The sequence below is a fragment of the Bos grunniens genome, chromosome 6 (genome assembly GCF_055505025.1).
Source record: "Bos grunniens cultivar Pamir isolate PY7600 chromosome 6, Bosgru_T2T1.0, whole genome shotgun sequence".
In the NCBI taxonomy this organism is placed as follows: domain Eukaryota; kingdom Metazoa; phylum Chordata; class Mammalia; order Artiodactyla; family Bovidae; genus Bos; species Bos grunniens.
The window spans coordinates 19,671,719-19,684,324 of record NC_141170.1 but is presented as its reverse complement, the minus strand read 5'-3'; the positions used below and the strand labels follow the sequence as shown (position 1 = coordinate 19,684,324).

The window sequence follows — 12,606 nt, the reverse complement described above, 5'->3', positions numbered from 1 at the left end:
ATAGCTTTTCTCCCAAGGAGTTGCTGCTGCTGCTAAGTCGCTTCAGTTGTGTCCAACTCTGTGCGACCCCATAGACGGCAGCCCAATAGGCTCCCCCGTCCCTGGGATTCTCCAGGCAAGAATACTGGAGTGGGTTGCCATTTCCTTCTCCAATGCATGAAAGTGAAAAGTGAAAGTGAAGTCGCTCAGTCGTGTCTGACTCTTATCGACCCCATGGACTGCAGCCTACCAGGCTCCTCCATCCATGGGATTTTCCAGGCAAGAGTACTGGAGTGGGGTGCCATTGCCAAGGACTAAGCGTCTTTTAATTTCATGTCTACAGTCACCATCTGCAGTAATTTTGGAGCCCAAGAAAAGGAAGTCTGTCACTGTTTCCATTGCTTCTCCATCTATTTTCCATGAAGTGATGGGACCAGATGCCACGATCTTTGTTTTTTGAATGTTGAGTTTTAAGCCAACTTTTTCACTCTCCTCTTTCACTTTCATCAAGAAGCTCTTTAGTTCCCCTTCAACTTTCTGCCATAAGGGTGGTGTCATCTGCATATCTGAGGTTATTGATATTTCTCCTGGCAATCTTGATTCCAGCTCATGCTTCATCCAGTCTGGCATTTCACATGATGTAATCTTCATATAAGTTAAATAAGCAGGGGGACAATATACAGCCTTGACACACTTCTTTCTCAACTTGGAACCAGTCTGTTGTTCCATGTCCAGTTCTAACTGTTCCTTCTTGACCTGCATACAGATATCTCAGGAGGCAGGTAATGTGGTCTGGTATTCCCAGCTCTTGAAGAATTTCCCACAGTTTGTTCTGATCCACACACACAGTCAAAGGCTTTAGCGTAATCAGTGAAGCAGAAGTAGATGTTTTTCTGGAATTTTCTTGCTTTTTCTATGATCCAATGGATGTTGAATTTGATCTTTGATTCTTCTGCCTTTTCTAAATCCAGCTAGAACATCTGAAAGTTGGACACAACTAAAGCGACTTAGCATGCATTTAAGTTGAAATGAGAATATAAGGATGGACTCTGACATGATCGGTGTCCTTTTTTTTTTTTTTTGGGGGGGGGGTGTGTATCATTTTTAAAGTCTTCATTGAATTTGTTACAATATTGCTTCTGTTTTATGTTTTGATTTTTTGGCCCTAAGGCATGTGGGATCTTAGTCCCCCGACCAGGAATTGAACAAGCACCCCCTGCATTGGAAGGTGAAGTCTTAACCAATGGATCACCAGGGAAGTCCCCCATGACTGTCCTTAGGAAATCTGGACAAACAAGAAACCTCAGGGATGCACGCTTACAGCGGACAGAGCACCTCAAGACACAGAGAGATGGTGGCCCTCTGCAAGCCTAGGAGCGAGGCCTCAGAAGACACTGCATCTGCAGACACCTTGATCTTGGACTTCTAGCCTCCAGAACTATGAGAAAATGAATTTTGCTGTCTAGGCCCCCCAGTCTGTGGTGTTATGTTATGGCAGCCTGAGCCAACAAATACAGTACCCATCATCTTTCAACCCTGGGAAGATTTAGATTTTAAAATAGAAATGTTTAAGAGGATAACACCTATGGTATTAATATTTCTGTGTTAATGTAGAACCTACACATACTTAGTGTTCTAAGTACCAATAAAGTTTAAGAGAATTTGTCCTGTTGAAATAAGAGAATAGTCTTGTGATTCTATTTTAAAATGTCAAAGGGAGCATAATTGATTTGACACAATTTAAAGTCAAGTTCTTAGTAGATCTCTTAAGAAATTAAAAATCACCATGTTTATAAGTTGTTTATCATATTTGTATGCATGATGTAAATTCCCAGGAAAATTTTGAGATTAATCAAATAATTATATATTTTTGAAGATAATAACATATTAAACTTATAAGGGTACTTCAAAAGATTTTAGGGAGTTTATTAAATACCATTTAGAAATGATATCAAATAACAATTAAGGCCTTTCATAGTGGCTTTTAAAATTTGCTATATTTATAAAATAAAAATACAAATTTTCAGTTGAACTTAAAATCCTAAGGCAAACTAAGTTCTTAGACTCAACTTTAGTAAATTAACTATTAATTTTATAAACAGGTGTAGGGATTTCCCTGGCAGTTCAGTGGTTAAGACTCTGAGCTTCTAATGCAAGGGGCACTGGTTCGATCCCTGGTCAGGGAACTAAGATCCCACATGTGGCATGGCAATAAATAAATAAAGATCACCATAGATCGCTCATATTAAAAAAAAAAATGTAACCTCTGAAATTTTTTTACGCACAAAAAACAACCTCACGAGCATCTACAGACTCACACTGACAACTTATAATTTGACCCTGTGATCCCTGGATATTGTGCACAGCATGTCCTCTAGAATCAGAAGGTCCAGTGTATTGGGGTAAACTGCACTCAAGGGTCAGAAAAATGCAGCATTCTTCTTTTCTATAACTATTCTCTCTCGTTCTGAGAGTTGGTGTGATGGAATGAGGGTAGATCCCCAAACGTCAGCTCTCCATTTAAAGGTAACCAGAGGCAACTTTGTGTTCATCCAACCTCTTTTGGGTGAGAGCTCAGGTTTTCAATCATGCTCCTGTCTCCCTCTTCCCCTAGCCAAAACGGCGGCTGGGAGAAGGAAGGTGTATGCATCCCCATAGCATCGAGTGGAGTGGTGGCAGGCCTACAGCGGGCTCCTGTCTGGCCCAGTGGGCCCTTCCTGGGCTCTGGATGCAGGGTCTTGTCCTACTTAGCCCAGGACATCGGCATCTGCTCACACTGAATCCTCCTGGCCTCCAGCGGCATTTTTGCATTGACCTTACTAGTCTATTAGGTCTTCCGTACTATTGCTGACTCATCCAAGGCATGAGGAGGCACCTTACCCAAGGATACATTTCATGGTCTCAGGGAGCTTTTCCAGGCTCTGCTTCCGAACTGCTTTGTCTGTTCTGCCTGTCTTCTACTCAAGACCTCTCCCTTAGGATCAAGTTCTGGTCTCCTTGGACTAGGCCCTTTGTGTGAAACTGAAAGCTGCCTTATGTGGTGAGGGACTTAAGTCTTCCTTGGCTCCCATGCTGTAGCCCTGGGCCAGTCCTTCTCGTTTCCAGCTGTCTTGGGCCCTGAGATTCCGGGCTGGGTCTGCAGCTGGGCCCCTGTTTCTCAAGGAGTTGAAGTGAAAGACATCCAATCTGGGAATGTCCTGGATTCCTTAAGAATTCACACAATAGCTTTTGAAAATGATGCAGTAAGAATTGTTAGGAACATGAAAGGTACAGGGTACTAATTCTTTCAAAATAAAAATCTCTTCCTAATAAAAAATTTTTCTAATAAAAGTTTATATTTGAAATAATTTGGAAGAAAATGTAGTCATAGATCAGAGCTGCTGCTGTGAAGTCACTTCAGTCGTGTCCGACTCTGTGCGACCCCATAGATGGCAGCCCACCAGGCTCCCCCATCCCTGGGATTCTCCAGGCAAGAACACTGGAGTGGGTTGCCATTTCCTTCTCCAATGCATGAAAGTGAGAAGTGAGAGTGAAGTCGCTCAGTCGTGTCCGACTTTTAGCGACCCCATGGACTGCAGTCCACCAGGCTCCTCTGTCCATGGGATTTTCCAGGCAAGAGTACTGGAGTGGGGTGCCATTGCCTTCTCCATAGATCAGAGCTACTATTAGCCAAATGGTACTTTTATGAAAATTAGAGAGAGGTCCTTTCTTCTACGCAGGGTTATGGCCCTAAGCAGGACTCCCCTTGGCAAAGGAAGCAGAACACAGGCTAAATTCAGCCCCCATCCATCCAGCAGCTGGTTGCTTTCATGAAATCAACATCCTGCCCAACAGTACAGGAGATGAGAGAGATGTTATTTCAATGCAGTTTTATTAACTGCCTGACTTGGGCAAACACATCAGTCCTTAAAAGCTTGGATGTCTTATATAACACATGAACGGGTCATTACTGATCTGTAAGGTCCTTTTTATCTAAGAATGCCATGATCCAGGGGCCACCAAGTGTTTTCAAGTGGGAGTTTTCTCAGAATGTAGAGGAAGTAAGTACCAAATGCTTGCCACAAGAAGGAACTGGGCAGAGAAGTGGAAGTGATATGAATTCATGGGAAGAGAATGACCAAATTATCTAGAGTTCATGATAGTCAGGGAGAGTTGGATGTGGTCAGATACATACTCTAGACTTTGGTAAGGCAGATCTAAAGTTTTTTTGATAAATAGTAGGACTTCCTGGATAGAGACCCCCAAAAGGAAGATGACAAATGTTTTGGAGAAGTACTTTAACATCCAATTCTAAATCTTGCAAACATGGATTATCTTGGATAGGAAGAAAAGGGAGAGTTATCTAAAGAGACAAAGTTAGGCAGCCTAGTAAATTCTCTATAAAAATCTGAGTTTAATTCAGGACATGCACAAAAGATGGAAGAGGATTAAATTTAAAGTGTGGCCTTTTTGAAAGCCAAGTTTCAGGAATGATATGATACTTATGAAAATTTTCAAAGGCAATGAAAAGGAATTAAAAATCAAATTTATTGAGATAGTATATACAAAAAAGCATGTTATTTAATTGGACAGCTTGATGATCTTCAACAAATGTACATACCTGTCAAGATATAGAATATTTTCAACAACCTCAGAAGTATCCTTGTGCCCTGCTGCAGTCAGTCATCCCCGACCCTGCCTTAGGTGTCCATGGATCTGATCTCTATTATAGATTCATTTTGCTGATTCTAGAATTTAATATACATAGAATCAAACAGTATGAAATGGTATAGGTCATCTTATTTGCAAAACAGAAATAAAGACATGTAGTGAACAAATACATGGATACCAAGGAGGAAAGGGGGGTGGAAGGAATTGGGAGATTGGGACTGACACATATACACCATTCATACTGAGATAAAATAGTTAACTAATGAGAACGTACTAGATAGCACAGGGAATTCTACTTAATGAGCTGGGGTGACCGGAATGGAAGAAGTCCAAAAGGGAGAGGATATATGTATATGTATGGGTGACTCATCTGGTTGTACAGTAGAAACTAACAGTATTGTGAAGCAACCATGAAAGTGGAGTCGTTCAGTCATGTCTGACTCTTTGCAACCCCATGCACTGTAGCCTACCAAGCTCCTCTGTCCATGGGATTTTCCAGGCAATACTACTGGAGTGGATTGCTATTTCCTTCTCCAGGGGATCTTCCCGACCCAGGGATCAAACCCGGGTCTCCCTCATCGTAGACAGACGCTTTACTATCTGAGCCACCAGGAAAGTCCCTGAAGCAACTATACTCCAATAAAAAATTAATTAAAAAAAAAATCAGTCTGCATGCATCCTTGTGTTTTCTTACAATAATGTAAAAGAACTACGAGCAAAGAAAGAGTAGAGTTTGCCCCTTGAACTGAAGGATCCTGAGTAAATCAATAGAGTGAATGTGGAATTCCTCTGTGATAGGCTAGAATGCTCTGCAATGAATGTCGACTTTTGGAACCATGTGGGCAAAGCCCATAGACCTTAAAACTGGTGATCAATGTGTTCAACCTCATAATACATCATCAGCCTATGGTCTTTGCTCCATAAACTTCATGATAAAGGGAAGGGAGGGGGAAGTAAGAGATTATTTGTATAAAAAACAGGGTGGAACTACTAAAGCTGGCATTGGAGGGTTGATTTGAGAGCTTTGGCTATAGACATCATAGAAGGAAGATAGCTGCCTAAGATTCACCAGACTTCAAGATCTGACTTGTTCTCTTTTCCCTATTTGTCTACACTACTTGACCAAACCAACTGCAATTGAATGTGGACATTATTTTGCTATGACTGTGTTCTAAGAAGTTGGAAAGAAATCTTGTATTATGTCCTCTGCTCTGAGAGTAAGGACACTTAGAGTTGAGAAAACCAAGGTATACTCAGCCCTGGTGATGCTGACTGAGTTGGCAAAGAACCTTGGACCTCCCTTAATAGACTTTAAAGATTGTCGATGTGAGATTCAGCAAAAATAACTGCTATTGTCCTGTGTGGTGGAGCAGGGACCCTCCCTTTGACAGCTGGCTCTGATCTCAGGACCAGCTTTTAGTTTATTAGGCCTGAGGACCACAGGCCTAATAAAGGATTTGCCATCAAAAAAGTCAAAGTATCTTCAAGTACAAGATTCAGGAATTTCCAAATATTCTATCCAAGACAGTAGCATATCAATGAGAGGACTCTCCTCGAAGGAGAAAAGTAAACAGACACCAAGCAGGAATTCATAAAAGAGTCACTGCTGTTTTCTTAAGTGTCTTGAGTCTATTTTGAGATCAGGAGGCATGATTTTCTTATCTCACTGTCCCTCTGATTTGAAGCATGTGGTTAATGTATCAATGAGGACACGGTGAACCATCTTGAGTGATGTGAATATCCTGCCATCATAGGAACCCAGACCTACCTCTGGACTAAGCATTGCAAGGAGACTGTAAGAGAATAATAACTGGGGATCAGGAATCTCTAAGGTGTCCTTTGGTAGAAAGAATTTCTCCTCCAATAAGTACTTATATGTGTGTTAAGTGTGCTTAGCATGGATGAAACTATTTTTCTGTCACTCCAATTCTTTAGCATTCATGTCTTTCTTAGAAATAAGGTGGGGATTTTACTATCTTACTGAGGACTATCTTATTTTATGATACCACCAAAGGTAAGGTAAGGTAAGTCACTTCAGTCGTGTCCAACTCTGTGTGACCCCATAGACGGCAGCCCACCAGGCTCCCCCGTCCCTGGGATTCTCCAGGCAAGAACACTGGAGTGGGTTGCCATTTCCTTCTCCAATGCATGAAAGTGAAAAGTGAGAGTGAAGTCACTCAGTCATGGCCGACTCTTTTCGACCCCATGGACTGCAGCCCTCCAGGCTTCTCCGTCCATGGGATTTTCCAGGCAAGAGTACTGGAGTGGGGTGCCATCGTCTTCTCTGGATACTACCAAAGATTACCCCAAAGATTAGTTTGTCTGTTAATTTTGCTATTAAGACCTCTACATCGGGGATTTCCCTGGTAGTCCCGTGGTTAAGAATCTACCTCCCAGCACAGGGGATACAGATTCAAGCCCTGGTTAGGGAACTCCACATGTTGGGCAAACTAAAAGCCTTTGAGCCACAACTAGAGAGCCTGCATGCTGCAATGAAGAGCAGCACCCCCGACCCTTGCCCCCACAAAAGACCTCTGTCTCATCTCATTTCCTTCCAGTAAATTCCAGTAAAATGTGGAATTTTTATACAATTTGCCATCTCTCAAGAATACAAATCTTTAAGAAAAAAAGCTTCCTCTTAACTCACCTCAGAAAAAAAGAAAGAAGAAGAAAATCTGGATGATGAGATACAATGGCAGGTAAGATATAAAATATAACTGTTGTTGCCCCCAGGGAGTTTATATAACTAGAATAGTAATGCATATTGAAACAATTTATCAGGTTAAGAACTGATATACTAACTGACAGAAATAGAATATTACTCACTTCCTTTCAAAGTTATAAGTACTGAACTTTTTAACCAATCCCTAGATTCTATTTACTACTTCTAGGAAAGCATTGCCAATCTTACATGAATTTATCTTCATACCAATCTTAAGTACTGGATAAAGTTGATTTGGTAATGATCAGAAGAGATTGGGATCAAACATTTATTAAGTAAATTAGCATCTACACTACTGGAAATGATGTGAGTGGAAAGATCCAATGAGATGAAGGGGCTACTGGGACTTCCATGATGGTCCAGTGGCTAACACTCAGTGCTCCCAATGTAGGAGGCCCGGGTTCCATCACTGGTTGGGGAACTAGATCCCACATGCTTCAGCTAAGATTTGCATGCTGCAACTAGGAGATCCTGCTTGCTGCAACTAAGACCTAACAAAGGCAGAAAAATCAATAAATACTAAGGAAATATTTATTTTTTAAAACGAAGGGACTAAAAAACTGGAAATAGAACTGCCTTATGATCCAGCAATCCCACTGCTGGGCATACACACCGAGGAAACCAGAAGGGAAAGAGACACGTGTAACCCAGTGTTCATCTCAGCACTGTTTATAATAGCCAGGACATGGAAGCAACCTAGATGTCCATCAGCAGATGAATGGATAAGAAAGCTATGGTACATATACACAATGGAGTATTACTCAGCCATTAAAAAGAATACATTTGAATCAGTTCTAATGAGGTGGATGAAACTGGAGCTTATTATACAGAGTGAAGTAAGCCAGAAAGAAAAACACCAATACAGTATACTAATGCATATATATGGAATTTAGAAAGATGGTAACAATAACCCTGTGTACGAGACAGCAAAAGAGACACTGATGTATAGAACAGTCTTATGGACTCTGTTGGAGAGGGAGAGGGTGGGAAGATTTGGGAGAATGGCATTGAAACATGTATAATATCATGTATGAAACGAGTTGTCAATCCAGGTTCGATGCACGATACTGGATGCTTGGGGCTGGTGCACTGGGATGACTCAGAGGGATGGTATGGGGAGGGAGGAGAGAGGAGGGAGGAGGGTTCAGGATGGGGAACACATGTATACCTGTGGCAGATTCATTTCAATATTTGGCAAAACTAATACAATACTGTAAAGTTTAAAAAGAAAATAAAATTTAAAAAATAAAATGTATATACACTTGACACAAACTGAGATTAACATATGTAACCTACGTCTCTTCCATCTTTATCCTCCCTCCACTCCCATCTTGGAGCAGGTAATCATCTAAAATTAAGCTGCTGCTAAAGGAGTACGTCAAGGCTGTATATTGTCACCCTGTTTATTTAACTTCTATGCAGAGTACATCATGAGAAGCGCTGGACTGGAAGAAACACAGGCTGGAATCAAGACTGCCAGAAGAAATATCAATAACCTCAGGTATGCAGATGACACCACCCTAATGGCAGAAAGTGAAGAGGAACTCAAAAGCCTCTTGATGAAAGTGAAAGAGGAGAGTGAACAAGTTGGCTTAAAGCTCAACATTCAGAAAATGAAGATCATGGCATCCGGTCCCATCACTTCATGGGAAATAGATGGGGAAACAGTGGAAACAGTGTCAGACTTTATTTTCTGGGGCTCCAAAATCACTGCAGATGGTGACTGCAGCCATGAAATTAAAAGACGCTTACTCCTTGGAAGGAAAGTTATGACCAACCTAGATAGCATATTCAAAAGCAGAGACATTAGTTTGCCAACCAAGGTTCGTCTAGTCAAGGCTATGGTTTTTCCTGTGGTCATGTATGGATGTGAGAGTTGGACTGTGAAGAAGGCTGAGCGCCGAAGAATTGATGCTTTTGAACTGTGGTGTTGGAGAAGACTCTTGAGAGTCCCTTGGACTTCGAGGAGATCCAACCAGTCCATTCTGAAGGAGATCAGCCCTGGCATTTCTTTGGAAGGAATGATGCTAAGGCTGAAACTCCAGTACTTTGGCCACCTCATGTGAAGAGTTGACTCATTGGAAAAGATTCTGATGCTGGGAGGGATTGGGGGCAAGAGGAGAAGGGGACGATGCGGGGAGCTGCCCGTGAGAACAGGGTCCTTTGTCCGAAGGACACAAGCTCTGGGAGCTGCCTCAGTCCTTGAGGGTTTGCTTGCAAACATAGCTCTCTGTCCCGCCACCCTAGAGATTAGGCGCTTATTTACTGCAGACACCTGGAGTCCTGTGCAAACTTCTCACGCACAGAGAAATGTTATCTGGTGTAAGAAATAATAACAGGGTGCCATTCCCATGCTCTCAAGATTTCTTGTGACTGTAAGATGTATAGGTCAACCAAGAAAAAATGTCAACTGTCTTGTCTTTCTCACGCTCTTCTGTATAAATATAAGATGCTGAATAAAGTTGGTGTCAGACTGTGTCCCTTCGTGGAGACGTCTATTTCCCTGACCAGGGGTCAAATCCCGACTTCCTGCATTGGAAGCATGGAGGCTTAGCTGTTGAACCACCAGGGAAGTCCCTCCACAACTATTAAACAGTCAACTAGTTTAAGTTTCGGAGAAGGCAATGGCACCCCACTCTAGTACTCTTGCCTGGAAAATCCCATGGATGGAGAAACCTGGTAGACTGCAGTCCCTGGGGTCGCTAGAGTCAGACACAACTGAGCGACTTCACTTTCACTTTTCACTTTCATGCATTGGAGAAGGAAATGGCAACCCACTCCAGTGTTCTTGCCTGGAGAATCCCAGGGACGGGGGAGCCTGGTGGGCTGCCATCTATGGGGTCGCACAGAGTCAGACAGGACTGAAGCGACTTAGCAGCAGCAATTTAATGAATACCCGATTCAAGTTAAATATTCACTAAAAGCAATGATGATGCTTGGTATCTGCAGAGCATATGCAGGGACTATCTCCAGACAGAGGAATGAATTAGAGAAATATTCACCAAGACATCCAGCAGACAAACTCAACGAGGTAATTTAAAACCAGCTCTCGGGACCTGGGTTCAGAGGCAAGTACGCAGGTCGGGGTGTCTTACTGAAAATGAAAATTGCAGTCTCAGAATGAAATTATTGTTGGATTCCCACCCCCATGCTTGACTCAATTCGTTAGCTGTTGCTCAGAATGAGGAAGCCAGATAAGCGAAAAGGGTGAAGTATATATAGTTTGCCAGGAATCAGTAAACCAGGAGAATGCAGGGGGCAGTTTTAGTTTCAAAAGCCTCTAAACATTCTGTTTCGAGTGCATCGCTGTCATTAAGGTGAATTACCTATCTCCAGACCAGACTTTTATACAAAGCAGCCTGCTGTGGAACATGCTGGACAAAACGTAAGTTCAATAAGAAGTTCTCTGGAGAAGAGTGGCAAATTCATTCAAAAGAAATACTTTGACTTTGCTGTTAGCTGAAATTATCACACTGTTTGTATAACAAACAATATTCGTGTTATCACGATGTTTGTGCAAACACAATGTTATCACAACACTGTTTTAGTTTGTATTGGGGTATAATTTTGTATCGGGATTATGCGTGTGTGCTCAACTGTGCCCGACTCTTTGTGATCCCATGGACTATAGCTTGTGAGGCTTCTCTGTCTATGGAATTTTCCAGGCAAGAATACTGGAGTAGGTTGCCATTTCCGTCTCCAGGCATGGGGATTATACACCAATGCAAAATGAAAGTGAAAGTAAGTGAAAGTCGCTCAGTTGTGTCCCACTCTTTGCCACCCCATGGGCTGGAGTGGGTAGCCTTTTCTTTCTCCAGGGGATCTCCCCAACCCAGAGTGGTGGAGTGGCGGCTGGGCAGTGCTGGGGTGGCCATGAGAAGATATCCCACATCCAAGGGCAAAGGAGAAGCCCCAGCAAGAAGGTAGGAGGGGCGAATTCGCATTTAGAATCAAACCCCATTCCCCTGGAGGCTTAGAATGTAGTGTCCGCCTGCAATGAGGGAGATCCAGGTTCAGTCCCTGAGTCGGGAAGATCCCCTGGAGAAGGAAATGGCAACCCACTCCAGTACTCTTCCCTGGAAAATCCCATGGACGGAGGAGCCTGGGAGGCTGCAGTCCATGGGGTCCCAAAGACTCGGACACAATTGAGCGACTTCACTTTCACTTTCCATTCCAACAGAGATGCTTGGAGGGCTCAAACATACCTTGTGCACACCAGGACCCAGGAACCCGACAGAGACTGAGCCACAACTGTGTTTGAGTGTCTCCTGCCGAAGTACAGTCAGCAGTGGACTGCCGCAGGGGGAGGGGCTCTGGGTGTGGATATGGCTTAAGTCCTCCTGGAGGAGGTCATCGTTAACCCCACCATAGAGCTTCCAGAACTTACACAGGACTGGGGAAACAGACTCTTGGCAGGTACAAATAGAACCTTGTGCACACCAGGACCCAGGAGAAAGGAGCAGTGACCCCACAAGAGACTGACCCACACTTGCCCGGGAGTGCCCAGGAGTCTCCAGCAAAGGTGTGGCTCGGTGGTGGCCTGCTGCAGAGTTGGGGGCACTGAGTGTAGTAGTACATGCATGGGATCTTTTGAATGAGGTCACCATTATCTTCATCACCTCCACCATAGTTCAGTTCAGTTCAGTCACTCAGTCATGTCCGACTCTTTGTGACTGCATGAATTGCAGCACGCCAGGCCTCCCTGTCCATCACTAACTCCAGGAGTTCACTCAGACTCACGTCCATTGAGTCAGTGATGCCATCCAGCCATCTCATCCTCTGTCGTCCCCTTTTCCTCCTGCCCCCAATCCCTCCCAGCATCAGAGTCTTTTCCAATGAGTCAACTCTTCGCATGAGGTGGCCAAAGTACTGGAGTTTCAGCTTTAGCATCATTCCTTCTAAAGAACACCCAGGACTGATCTCCTTTAGAATGGACTGGTTGGATCTCCCTGCAGTCCAAGGGACACTCAAGAGTCTTCTCCAACACCACAGTTCAAAAACATCAGTTCTTCAGTGCTCAGCTTTCTTCACAGTCCAACTCTCACATCCATACATGACCACTGGAAAAACCATAGCCTTGACTAGACGAACCTTGGTTGGCAAAGTAATGCCTCTGCTTTTGAATATGCTATCTAGGTTGGTCATAACTTTCCTTCCAAGGAGTAAGCGTCTTTTAATTTCATGGCTGCAGTCACCATCTGCAGTGATTTTGGAGCCCCCCCAAAATAAAGTCAGCTACTGTTTCCACTGTTTCC

At 43.2% G+C, this 12,606-nt stretch overlaps 1 protein-coding gene and 1 long non-coding RNA gene across 2 annotated transcripts in view; one reads left to right on the top strand and one right to left on the bottom strand.

Moving 5' to 3' along the window:
• LOC147370367 (uncharacterized) overlaps window positions 1-1,658 on the top strand; it is a 48,060-nt gene extending 46,402 nt beyond the window's left edge. Inside the window, exon 3 of the long non-coding RNA XR_015165224.1 lies at window positions 1,150-1,658. This is a non-coding gene — a long non-coding RNA (uncharacterized LOC147370367). The remainder of the gene's footprint in view (window positions 1-1,149) is intronic.
• Window positions 1-12,606, bottom strand: part of LOC147370366 (placenta-specific gene 8 protein-like) — a 77,819-nt gene that overhangs the window by 60,510 nt on the left and 4,703 nt on the right. The gene's annotated exons all lie outside the window — the stretch shown is intronic.